This window comes from Pipistrellus hanaki (assembly GCF_964339955.1).
Source record: "Pipistrellus hanaki genome assembly, chromosome: 3".
In the NCBI taxonomy this organism is placed as follows: Eukaryota; Metazoa; Chordata; class Mammalia; order Chiroptera; family Vespertilionidae; genus Pipistrellus; species Pipistrellus hanaki.
Window position 1 is genome coordinate 147,111,923 of NC_140505.1, and position 13,770 is coordinate 147,125,692.

The window sequence follows — 13,770 nt, forward strand, 5'->3', positions numbered from 1 at the left end:
TTCCTACAGGGCAGGGATTTTTGTGTTTTGGGTTCATTGATGCATCCCAAGTGCCTACAACAATAGTATAGTAGGCCCTGAACAAGTGTTTGATGAACAAATGAATGGTTAAAATTAATGCATGAACTGCAAAGCAGTTACAAATAAATTGAAATGCAAAGATAAATCACCGTCCCTCGATGCCTAAAAAGGAAATCTAAGATTCATCTTTGAATCTTTGAATCTTCTTTCCTCTGCATGTCCAACCATTTTTTTCTTCTACAGTTCCTTGCTACATTCTGATTCAAGGATTATTTAAGTAAAATACCCATTTGTTTATGCCATTTCAATCCTTAAAAACCTTCAGTGCCTCCCTGTCAACCCAGGATGAAAACCTAATTGACCCTCACATAACAGCTTTGCCATTAACAAACGCTGTGAATTAGACAAATAATTACACACACCCCCCCCAACATACACAGTCTCCTTGTCATAATCCCAAGAACCTGCAACTATGTTAGATTACATGGCAAAGAGCAATAAGGTTGCAGATGGATGTAATGTGAGAAGGACTTGACTAGCTAGCTTTGAAGATGAAGGAAGGAGGCCACAAGCCAACAATGCTAGCAGCTTCTAGAAACAAAAGGCAAGGAAATAGATTCTAGAGCAACCTTTGAGCCTCAGGTGATAGAAAATTAGTACACTGCCGAACTTTGCTTTTTCCTCTTTGGGCTTAGCTTCTTTGAAGCTATGCCAACTTTTTAAGGCGATTGTGAGGTTTAAAAATATTTATAAAATGCTTAACCATAGTAGGTGCTGAATAAATCCTAGCTCTGAGCTCTCACCATTATTTTCTTCCAACCGTATTGTCATTTCCAAGGATAACCTATCATTCACTCCTTTATTTACAGGGAACAACCCAATGCCTGCCTAGTAAACCTCATCTTAATAAACCTCGTCCAGGGACTGGGCGGACATCCCTTGATCCCCCTGGATGGCAGCACCTGGCTGGCAGACAAGGCTTCTCATACCCCACTTTCATGCCAGGCAAGTAGTATCTATTCTCTCTCTGCTTCTTCACCTCCACGATTCATATAATAACCACGTGAAGCAGTTATTATTATTCCCAGAGGCTTGGATAATGGTGAGGCAAGCAAGGAGGCATGGGTACCGAATGTAAGGAGGCACTTTCAGGTTTGTGCAAGTCCTCAGCCATGTCCTGGTCCTGATGAGTCCCATTTTATTGACAAGGAAACACAGGTTCAGGGAGGTGAAGTATCTTGCTGCAGGTGGCGGAGGAGACAGTGCCTGTATTCTTACTTTACTATCCGCAAGCTCTTAGAGCAGAGCCTGGCACACAGCAAATGCTTAATAACTTCCCCAAAGAATAACCAGAGGTGGTAGGTCTAGTTGCAAGTTGGCCTGGTGGTTGATGTAGAAGTAGTCACAATGATGATGAGAACAATAAATGTTCAACCCTTACCACTTGTCTGCTGTATGCTAGACACTGTGCTAAGTGTATATAATTCTCCCCACAACCACCCTATGAGACAGGCATTATTATGACTTTGAAGCAGTTTTCATTCCATTGTGAAGCAGTTGAGGCTCAGAGAAATGTACCCCCTCGACAGAGGTCACACAGCTGGTAAGTTTTTATTGAACCTAGTCTGTGAACCTGAGCAGTCTGATTCAGGAGCCCTTAAACTTGAATTTGTCACTTTCATTTGAAAGGGCTCATTGACTGTGTTGTCTGACTAAGAATAATCAAGGGCTGGTTACCCACCTAAGGGTTAGCTCTGAAGTTTCAAGGGTCTGCTGGTGTTTTAAGGACAGGCCTGTCTGATGGCAGCAGGGCCAGCGTAGGAATGAGATATTGAAGGAGGTATTGAAGCTGAAGGAGCCACACTCTGGAAAGCAGACGTGCCAACCCCGCTCCTGTGAAGTGCATTTACTCATCTGTTATGAGCTCTAATGCAGCTTTACTTTTGGTGTAATAAATTGTATTAACTTTATGCTTGAGTGAGTTATCTCTCAAAATAGAAAAATGTATATTTCCAGGAGTCTTCTTTCATTTACACTTGGAAGTCTATGGAAGTTTTAAAAAATGGGATTTAAGAGCCTCACTGATGGCTAAGAAATTGCCATTTCAGTCTTGAAAATTGCCTTTTCTGCCAGAAACACCGGGCAAGGAAATCAGACCATCTGATCTTGCTGGATTGGAAAAAAAAAAAATTACTCAGGTACTGAGATGGCCTTTCTCCCTTATGACAAAAATTAAACCTTTAGTTCCCTCGTTGGAATGCCTAATAAATAAGATAACACTGGAAGCAAACGGTGTCATTTCTTCTAAAGAAAGAAGGCACCCTAGCCTGTTTTTCTCTCTTGTGGTGAGCTTCAGATAACCCACGAGTTTATTGTTAACTTCCTCTCAAGCTAAGACCTTAATCTCCCATCTTTAGACCACAGCCACCTTCCTTAGGTTTGTAATGATTTGGCTATATCCCTATAATTTGAGTGACCTACTAGTAAGTCCAATAGCACCGCCTAAACACTTTTATAGTCATGTTAAAAAGTTGAATGCTTCCTTATACACAACTGTGGAAAGTGAAAGAGCCTTCTCAAATACTCCCCAGTGTGGGAAGAGCTGCTTGTAATTTCCTGGTGGTTGCCTTTTACCCTTGATTGCAAATATCTGCTGTCAACATAATTCTTGATCTCCTTTTGGTCATCTGCCAGCTACTGATCTATCTGCTGCTGCAGCCCAAGGATGCTTTTCTTTCCTTCTTTGCAAAAGACTCTCTAATAATGTTATGGAATGGGATGGACTTTTAATGGAAGTTAGGGGCTCAGTGGGAACTTACATTGTAGAACAGAAAGCAACTAAAAATGAATTTTGGTTTCCAACTAGGATGTAGAAAGCTGAAGTGTTGGTACCACCCTACCAACAAGAAAAACTTAAATAATTGACAAAATCATAAATTTTCTTGAAGCTCTCAGAAAATTGAGTTCACGGGGCAAACGACTAAAGTCTAAGGAAAGTTAAGGATCTCTAAGGACAGGGAAGTTGTCAACCCAGATTATTACGCACACAGACATCATACAGGCAGCCTATTAATAATTCTCTCATCATTGATGTATCTATCTCTCTTCCCCTTCCTCTCTCTGGCCACTCAGTATGTTAGAGGCCTGGTGCATGAATTCATGCATGGGTGAGGTCCAGCCAGCCTGGCCAGAGGAGGGGACATGGGCAGATGACCGGCCTGCCTGTTGGTCAAACTCCTGGGGACAATTTGCATATTAGCCTTTTATTATATAAGATATACACTGAGTGGCCAGATTATTATGCGTTCAGAGATCATAATAATCTGGCCACTCAGTGTATATTGATTTCAGAGAGGAAGGGAGAGGGAGAGGGAGAGCGAGATAGAAACATCAATGATAAGAAAGAATCATTGATCAGTTGCCTCCTGCACGCCCCACACTGGGGATTGAGCCTGCAACTCAGGAATGTGCCCTGACCAGGAATTGAACCATGACTTACTGATTCATAGGTCGATACTCAACCACTGAGCCATACTGGCCCTGCAAAGAACAAAGGGCTTAAGACACTGGGGAAAGAACAGCAAACCCTGAAACCCCTAAGGCATTGTGAGGACCTGTGTGGCTGAGGGGTGAGTAAAAGGAAAAAGAAAATAAGTCTTATATTTATTTATTTATTTATTTTTATTTATTTTTTTTAATAAGTTTTTATTTTTCATATTATTACAAATGTTCCTCCCCCCGCCACCATTGCTCTCCTCCACCAGGTTCCCACCCCACCCTCTGCCCTTTCCCCTCTCCCCATTGTCCTCATCCATAGGTGCACAGTTTATGTTCAGTCTCTTCCCACGCCCCCCTCTCCCCTTTTCCCCAAGAATCGTCAGTTCACTCCCCTTCCATACCTCTGATTCTATTATATTCAACAGTTAATATTGTTCATCAGATTTTTTTAATTTCCTTGGTTTTTAGATTCACTTGTTGATAATTACGTATTTGTTGTTCATAATTTTTATCTTTGTTTACTTTCTCTTCTGAAAGAACCCCCTTCAGCAATTCATATAATTCTGGTTTGGTGGTGATGAACTCCTTTAGCTTTTTTTTATTAGTGAAGCTCTTTATCTGGCCTTCGATTCTGAATGATAGCTTTGCTGGGTAGCTTATTTTTGGCTGTAGGTTCTTGCTATTCATCACCTTGAATATTTCTTGCCATTCCCTTCTGGCCTGCATGGTTTCTGTTGAGAAGTCAGCTGACAATCGTATAGGTGCTCCTTTATAAGTTACTACCTTCTTTGCTCTTGCTTCTTTTAATATTCTCTCTTTATCTTTTGCTCTTGGAATTTTAATAATGATGTGTCTCGGTGTGGTCCTCTTTGGATTCCTTTTGTTTGGAGTTCTGTGCGCTTCCTGGACTTGTAAGTCAAATTCTTTCACCAGGTGGGGGAAGTTTTCTGTCACTATTTCTTTCAGTATGTTTTCGATATCTTGCTCTCTCTCATCTTCTGGAACCCCCATAATTCTGATGTTGGTTCGCTTGAAGTTGTCCCAGAGGTTTCTTACATTATCTTCAATTTTCTGGATTCTCTTGCCTTCTAGCTTCTGTGGAGGAGTGTCTTCTGGCTCTTTATGTTCCAAATCTTTGACTTGATTCTTGCGATCTTCCCTTCTGTTTTTAGGACTCTGTAGAATATTTTTTATTTCAGACAATGTATTCTTTATTTCTTGTTGATCCCTTACCATTTCTTGTTGACTCCTTATTAATTCTAGTTGATCTCTTTTCATATCCTCATAGGCCTTATCCATCTTTTCTAGGAAATTCTTGAAAAACCTTATAAGCGTAGATTTGAACTCTATATCCAGACGCTTTTTGTCCTCCATTTCTTTCGTTTGTGATCTATTTTGTTGTCGCATTTCGCAGTTACAGATGGGACGGGGTTTCAGGGTGGAGCCTGCAGCTTTGGCTTCCGTCAGCCCCGCCCTATGCGGGTCCTTCAGTGCTCGCTGCAGGCGCCTCTGAGAGAAAGGTGCCCTCAATTTTCGCCTGCTGCCAAACAGTCTATGCTCTCCCACAATGAGCCCGGTATTGGGGTTCAGTTCAGTTGGAAGTGGAGTTGGAGGTGGCGTTCACAGCAGTCTGGAGCCCCAGTCTCCTTCCCGTCAGGGCAATCCCGCGGCACAGCCGACCGTCCCTTCTCTGGGGGCAGTGTGCGCGCCTCCGGGACCTCCTTTCTCCGCTACCCCGGGGTTCCGACTTACAGCCCAGCTCCCTATGGCTGAGCCTGAGTCCCCGGGGTCTGGCCCAGAACTGGGGTTCAGAGCAGTTGGGGGCCCAGCACAGTCGGAGTGTTCCCTTTCCGCTAGGGAACGCCCGCCAGGCACTCGGCCTCCCTCCTCTCCGGCTCCGTCCTCTTCGCGTGCGCCGCGTGTCTCCGTACCTTAGGCTTTTACAGCTCCTCCGTGCTTCCTTCTGGTTTTCTCCTTGCTTCTTGTTGTAGGATTTCCAGTCAGTCGACTTTTCTGTAGTTCTGGGTAATGTCCATTTTATATTTTAGTTGTATTTTATTAAAATTGTTGTGTGCGGCTGCGGCTAGTTGCCTACCCGAGCAGCCATCTTGGATTCTCCAAGTCTTATATTTAAAGAGAGGGCAAGAAACCACTTAGAACCCAGGACATTTGAGGTCTCTTATGCCTCTTGTACCTAGGTGAGAGGTAAGATCATTAAGAAAGTCTTACTTCTGAGCCCAGCTGGAATAACTCAGTGTTATACCAGCTGGGCTCAGACCCATATTCAGCATCAACCCATGAACCAGGAAATCACGATTTGATTCCCAGTCAGGGCACATGTCTGAGTTGCAGTTTTGATCCCCAGTGGAGGGCCTGCAGGAGGCAGCCTATTAATAATTCTCTCATCATTGATGTATCTATCTCTCTTCCCCTTCCTCTCTCTGAAATTAATAAAAAAAATTTATATATGTAGGAAGTCTTACCTCTGAGATAAGAGGTAAGTCTTATCTCAGAGCCTGCCTAAGGCTTAGGCTGGACTAAAACAACAGAGTTCCCCTCCTGCTTTCCCAGCCTCCGCTCCCACCCAGGTGGGAAGCACTGAGCAACAAGCGGCAGTTTTCCAGAGGAAGGACAGGCTCTTTCTAAGGCACAGGTGTATGGATAAAGCACAAAGCTGAAGATGGAGTAGGAATGTTGAGAAAATCCCCTTGCCAAGCCAACCTCCACACAAGTAATTTTTAATTGCTCTAAAAGTAAGTGACACTTTGTAAAGAAGTAGCAATGTAGTTTGGTTTAAAGCACGTGTAGAAGAAAGATATATGCAAACAATAGCACAAAAGATAGGAGGATAAAATTGGAACTATATAGTTGTAATGCTAAGTTCTTTTACTAAACATGAAATAGTATTATTTGAAGTAGGTTGATATAAACACTAGGGTAACCACTAAAACTTTTAAAAATATTTTCTTTAAAACAAAACAAAACAGCCCATTGTGGAAATATAAAGCAAGAAGAAAAAAAACCAGGCCAAAGAACAAAGAACAGATGGAATGAATAGAAAAGAGATAGTGAGATTGTGGATTATAGCCCAGTCATATCATTAATTATATTAAATGTAAATGGTCCAAATATACCAATTAAAAGAACAAAAAAAAACAAAAACAGGGATTGCCAGAAGGGGGAAAATGACCTGTATATAAGAAACTCATTTCAATAATGACATAGGTGGGTTAAAAGTGAAAAAATAGAAAAAGATATACCATGCAAACACCAATCAAAAGAAAGTTAGAGTGGTCATAGGAATATCAGACTAAGTGAAATTCAGAACAAAGACTATTATTAGGGATAAAGAAGGACATTACATGATGATGAGGGGTCAGTTCACCAGGAAGATAGAGCAATCCTACATGTAGATGCATTTAACAACAGCCTCAAAAACTGGTAGGACTGGAAGGAGAATTAGAGAAACCCACAGTTACAGTCAGAGGCTCAGCACTCCATCTCAGGAAGTGAGAGAACACGATGGCAGGAAATCATTAAGGATACAGAAGGCTTGAAGAATTCTGTCTTTTGTATAAGTAAGTCATTGACGGTGATAGTCCACTGAAGCCAACAGCAGCACAATACACACTCTTTTCAGTTGTATATGAAACACTCACCAAGGTAGACTATATCGTGGAACATAAAACACACCTCAAAAAACACACACACACTTACAGTAGAAGCTTTGAAATGACAGCTTTTCTTTAATACTTTCAAAATTCAAGATCACATTTTAGAAAAAGGCTCCGGGTAGAGAACCTTTGCTTCTCAGCCAGCCCGCAGTCTCTGTAAGTGGAAGGGACCACTGCTTCCGGAGCAAATCCCGGGAGGCGTGACCCCACCTTTACATTGCATATCAGTTGGTTATTCAAATGGAAAGGGGCCAGGTGTGAAGAAAGCACTCAAAAGGCTGAATTGAAGGACTCTTGTCCATACTTCTTTAACACAAACAAGGGAACACCCGCTCTTCCATTCCTTGAAACGGGAAGTGTATTAAATCATTCTTCCATTTGACAAATATTGGAGGGCATACTATGCATCAGGCACTTCTCTAAGGGCTAATGATATGAAGTTAAAAAAGCAGTGACCAAAACAAAGGAACTGGCTTCATGGAGCTTAAATTGTAGTGAGAGAGACAGACCCAAACACATCCATATAAAATTTAACACCAGGCAGTGATAGGTGCTTAGAAGAAGAAGACTTCAGTAAGAAAACAAGCAAACAAAAATGGCATGGGATGCTATTAGGAGTGATGGTCTAGAAAAGACTCCCTGCAGCTTTCTTTCTCTGATCATACTCTATTCCTTATTCTGTATCTTTACTTCATCTTTGAGGGGTTGACATTTTTTAATTGATTTTTTTTTCTAGAAAGAGGAAGGGAGAGGGAGAATTAGAATCATCTGACAGCTGCCTCTTGCACACCTACTACTAGGGATTGAACCCCAGAACCTGGACATGTGCTCTGACTAGGAATCAAACTGATGACCTCTTGGTATACAGGATGTTGCTCAACCCACTGAGCCACACTGGCTTGGGCTGTGGGGCTGACATTTAAGCAGAGACCTGAATGAAGTAAGATAGCTAGCCATGCAGGGGACTGACGGAAGAATCTTCCAGGCAGAAAGAAGGGACATATACCTTGATGCATATAGTACTTAGTATGTGCGTGATTACTTGGCTTATGTGAGAAACATCAATGTGGCAAGTGTGGCTGGAGCAACATGTGAGAGGAGAGTGCAGGATAATCGGGTCTGAAGCACGGGTTGAACCAGGTGCTGCAGGATGTTGCCGGCTGTGATAAGAAGTTTCTAGAGTGCCTCCTTCCCCTGAAACGCCATGGGGAACTTATTACTGGACACACGCACAGGAGCATACCTCAAATGTAGCTTCCCGTAGTGTTTTTATTGTTGTTTTAGTTGTATTGTTTCCTGGTCAGAAGGACTCCTTTGCACTGTGACAAGGGGAAAATTACATGAGTGGGAGAAATGCAGGAATTCATTGCTGGTCCTGCACATACCACAGGGCGGCGGGTGAAGGCTGGGGTCAAGGCACGGGCTGCTTCAGGGGGATTCAGATGGGTATCAGATGCCTTAGTTCTGGGACCAATAAAAATAACTGGTCCGCTCTGGCATTGTTTAAACATCCCCGCCTCCAGATCACTCCTGCTTTCCCTCTTCTAGTAAAAGAGACGTCTGCTTCCATGTGTAGAAGAGGCTTCAGGCCCTGAATTATGGGAAGGTAATGCATGCTTAACTGTGAATGGCTGCCTAGCCCTCAGCCCTGCATCTCCTAATGCACAAGCTACTAATTATTAGGCTATAACTCACACTGTGTGAGCTCTTATTGCTTATCTTTCTTGTAGGAAAAGGACAGCGAGGAACCTAGAGTGCCCGTGAATGAGCAGGATGCTCGCTCAGACAGCATCAGGCTAGCAATTCCGCACAAACTGAAGAAGGGAAGAGTGTAAAGAGACCTAACAAAATGGCCTTCGAGAGAGACGAGGACTGTTTTTCACAAAGCGCGTTAACTAACTGACAACGGTCGCAATGGCCCGGGGCCTGCTCAGACAAAAACTTTCTATTAAAACTTCAGTCCCTCTCGTCAGGAAAGGGGCCTGCAAACTAATCACGCGTTCCCTTCTAAAGAGCTTATAAAAAAGCACTGAAACTTGTCTGCGCACTCAACTGCAGATCTGATGGAACATTTGTGATGGATTTGGAGAAACCTATTATTTTGTCATAGCTTAAGGAAAAAGCTGTGGTATCCTTTAATGGTTCAAGTAGTAGAACTTGTGAAACCAGGGGAATAATACAAATTGGTGGAAAACAATAACATGCTCACAGCTGGACCATCTGGTGGGTTATTCAGACATAACAGTGTATATCACGGAGCGGCTGCCATAAACCACCAGATGAAGATACGCGCTGGCATCGACTTCTAATTTTCCAAGGCTTAAATTGCCTTTCGTTCCTTAGGTTCTGGATATGGCCTCAGAATCTTCCAAAATGTGATCTTTTTGAAAATAAAAAGTCCCGATGCTAGTCGCCTTTAGGACAAGGGCCTGACATCTTCATGGCCAGTCCTGTGCCAGGAAAGTGTGTCCTTCTTCAGATAAAACTCATGTGCTCTGTTACATAATCACACACACACTGTCCTGCTCAAAGGACGCCTTCTGCTTTTAAGTAGCTCGTTTTTAAAAGCTGATATTTTTTATTTTTAAAATGTTTTTTTTTTTTTTTTTTTTTTTAAAGCAGAGCATAGTGGATACTAAAACACCTTTGACCCCACCTTGTGTGAACACTGGCTCCACCACTTAACTGGCTGTATAGCAAGTTACTTATCCTTTTGGGTCTCAGTTTTCTAATCTTAAAATGGGATAATATTAGTACTTAACCCAAATGGTTGTTGAGAGAAATAAGTAAGTTGATTAAGAGCTTAGGGGGCGGGGGAGGTGGGATGAGGGCATGTGACAGGGGGTAGGGAGACTGGGGGAAGGCCAATGGGGAAAAAAGGAGATATATGTACTACTATTTGTAATACTTGAAACAATAAAAATAAATAATTTGGAACACTGCCTGTCACAGTGAGTCATCATTGTAACAATGATAATCCTTAATTTTATTAGTAAGTAGAATTGGAGGTAGCTTCATGTTCTGGTTCTTTTTGGGCCAGTACAATGGTTTATACATAACCATCTGACTAATGGTTAACTAATAAATCCAGATCATATCAATATTGTATAAATATGAACAATAATACTAATAACATCAAAAACAATGCATTTATTGAGCTACTATTATGTAACAGGCATTGTTTAAGATGCTTTACATACTCAACAGGTTATTTGTTAAGTGACTGCTGGCTGACAAAGATATTGGGGATGCAGCAGTGAACTGAATAGACTTGGCTCCTACCTTATGAAGTAGTTACTGTTAGCATCCTTTTGTAGGTGACAAAATAGGAACTCCACGAATTTAACTCGCTTGTTGCCACAATGTTAGGAAGTGGCAGCTTCCTGACTTGAAAGCCCAAGTTCTGACATACATATATTAGTTCATGTCTTTTATTAGCTCATATGCAATTACTTGTCATCCGGTTTGTTGAAGCAATAGGCCAGATGACATTTGCCACAATAATGTCTGTCCAAGTGCCTGGCCATAAAAACTCCAGCACCACATTCATTCAAAGGGCACTCCTGACAAAGGCAACTGATTTTGCCATTCTCACATACTCTGGAGTATTTCAGGACAGTCAGCGTCGCCTTCTTTCTCTCATGCTCATTCTTCTTGGGAGTAAGACTTCTTCCTTTTCTTAGCACCGCCACAAAGTCTCAACACCGGGTGAAGAGTGGACTCCTTTTGGATGTTGTAGTCAGACAAAGAACATCTGTCTTTCAGTTGCTTGCCAGACAAGATCAGTCTTTGCTGAGGGGGAGAAATTCCTCCCTTATCCTAGATCTTGGCCTTTACAATTTCTTTCGTATCCAGGTGTTCAACCTCAAGAGTGATGTTCTTCCTCATAAGGGTTTTCATGAAAATCTGCGTCTTGGTGGTGGTCCCACCGTAGATGGTGGATTGGAAAGGAAGAGCCACTGTTTTTCTTCCTTGGCTTAACACCAAAGTCTTTGATGTTAAACTTGGGGCATTTTGAGCACCATAAAACATAATGTTGGTAATGGGTTGTAACATATTGAATACTTTTAAAAAATCCATGACTCATAAAGGGGGGTGGGATGGTAGAAAAAGAAAGTTCTTCTTTAAAGAAGAATGCCAAGAATATGTAGACAGGGGAATGGAAAGAAAAGGCAAGGGTTAATAATAGGCCCTAAAACTTCCATGGGGTTAAAGTTTATTGGACACAGTGTCAAAGTATCACTCCCCCGAGTGTGTATTAACTAGAGGCCCGGGGCACGAAATTCGTGCACTGGTGGGGGTGGTTCCTGGCCTGCGCCCTCTTGCAGTCTGGGACTCCTTGCTCCTTACCACCTGCCTGCTTGCTGCTCCTTAGTGCTGCTGTGGAAGTGGGAGAGGGTCCCACCACCACCACCGCACTTGCCAGTGTGAGAGCACACTGACTACCAGGGGGAAGCTCTTTGGTTGAGCATCTGCCCCCTGGTGATCAGTGCACATCATAGCGACCGGTTGTTCTGGTCATTCCTCCATGATGGTTGCTTAGGCTTTATTCTATAGATTATAAAGGGAAACAATACCTTTACAATGAATCAAGTTTAACATATCCAATAAGACAAGCTCACCTCATGCAATGCAATAAGGAACACACTGCGCTGTCTGTGTATTACCCTACAATAATACATTATGTCTGTGTATTATCCTGCCAATATCCTAACTCTAATCATGAGGAAATAAGCAAACAAATTCGGAATGTAGAAAAGACATTGTACAAGGCAACTGACCTTGGCTCTTTAAAAAAAACAAAACAAAACAATGTCAAGAGAAATAAAATCCAAGAGATGAGCTATTCTATGTTAAAACAGACTCAAGAGCTATAACAACCAAACGCAAGGCTAAAACCTTGTTTGGGTTTTGAATCAAAAATTAAAAAGCAGAGAAGACATGTTGGCATCAAACAGGAAGATTTGAGTATTGGCTGTAAATTAGATGATAATACTGAATTAAATCTCTTGGTGGTGGTAATGGTATTGTGGGGTTATGGAAGAGAATATCTGATTTTGAAAAATATATTTTATTGATTTTTTGAGAGAGGGATAGAGAGTTACAAACATCGATGAGAGAGAATCATCGATCAGCTGCCTCCTGCACATCCCCCACTGGGGATGTGCCTGCAACCAAGGTACATGCCCTTGACCAGAATCGAACCTGGGACCTACCAGTCCACAGGCTGACGCTCTATCCACTGAGCTAAACCAGTTTTCGGCGAGAATATCTGATTCTTAAGATAAACATGCTAAAGCCTTTAGGGATAATGTGTCATAATGTCTGCAATATAACTTCCAGTGCATCAGCTCAAAAAGTGTGTGTGTGTATGTACACATTATGTATTCCTCTATGAGAGATATTAAGAAAGCAACTGTGGAAAAAACAATAATCTAGAGGAAGAGTATACTGATGTTTGTTGTATTATTTTTTTCAACTTTTGGTGTTGGAAATTTTTCAAAATTAAAAGTTGGGAGGAAAAAATACAAACAATTCGAATTTTACAGGCTACGTAAAACTTGCAATGCAATGCCTTCAGAAGCAAAGATGAAATTTCCCCCACGGATCCAGAAAGATGTCTATCCCGTAGTTCCCTTTGGCTACTTCTGAGATACTGCACAGTTTTTTTTGTGTGTGTGTGTGTGTGTGTTTTTTAATCCATCTTTACATCCATTCAAATTGTGTGAGAATCCAAACTTTTGAATCTGTGTTTGATGCTGTCACTGGCAAATTTATCCCACGGCCTAAAAGTATATGTTTGTGTAACGTTAGGAAGTAGATTTTTATTTTATTATTTATTTTTGTTGTTGTGTCTAATCCTCACCTGAGGATTTTAGAGAGAGGGGAAGGTTGGGAGGGAGGGAGGAAGAGAGAGAGAGAGAGAGAGAGAGAGAGAGAGAGAGAGAGAGAGAGAGAAGGAGAGAAGGAGAAAAAGAAACATCGATGTGAGAGACACATTGGTTGACTCCCATGTGCACCACATCTTGGGCTGAAGATTTAATCTGCAACCCAGGTATGTGTTCTTGACTGAAAATTGAGCCCAAGACCCTTTGGTGTATGGTGTATGGTGGTTTGGTGTACTGAGCGTACCTGTCAGGGCCAGGAAGTAGATTTTTAAATCTGTTAGGTGAACAGTCATTATGTTTACAACATGACCCCTTAAAAGGTTTATTATTATTATTATTATTATTATTATTATTATTATTATCATTGTTGTTAATGTTATTGTTATTAAGCAATGCAACAGTATGTTATGGATGCCACCTTCTTGCTCCATCGTAAGTAAGCAACAAGATAAAATGGGCTTGGGATTCTTTTCTCCTTCCTCCAATTGTAGATTGGATGCCAGGTTGTTTTGCTCTGCAACCTTCCTCAGAGCTGTCAGAAGATTTCACTGGGGTGCCTAATGCATCATGAAAGTGACCACCAGTTACAGCCTTCTGCTTGCAGCCTATTGGGACACTATAGAGCAGATTGCATCCTTCCTCATCTTGCCGCATTCAGGCAGCTCTATTTCCCGAAGAACAGCTGCTGT

At 41.8% G+C, this 13,770-nt stretch overlaps 1 pseudogene across 1 annotated transcript; it reads right to left on the reverse strand.

The window, feature by feature from the left end:
• Positions 1–10,627: 10,627 nt before the first annotated feature.
• LOC311619737 (ubiquitin-ribosomal protein eS31 fusion protein-like) lies at positions 10,628–11,273 on the reverse strand (annotated as a pseudogene). Its single transcript has one exon. The product of its transcript is annotated as a ubiquitin-ribosomal protein eS31 fusion protein-like (transcript).
• Between the last annotated feature and the right edge of the window lie 2,497 nt (positions 11,274–13,770).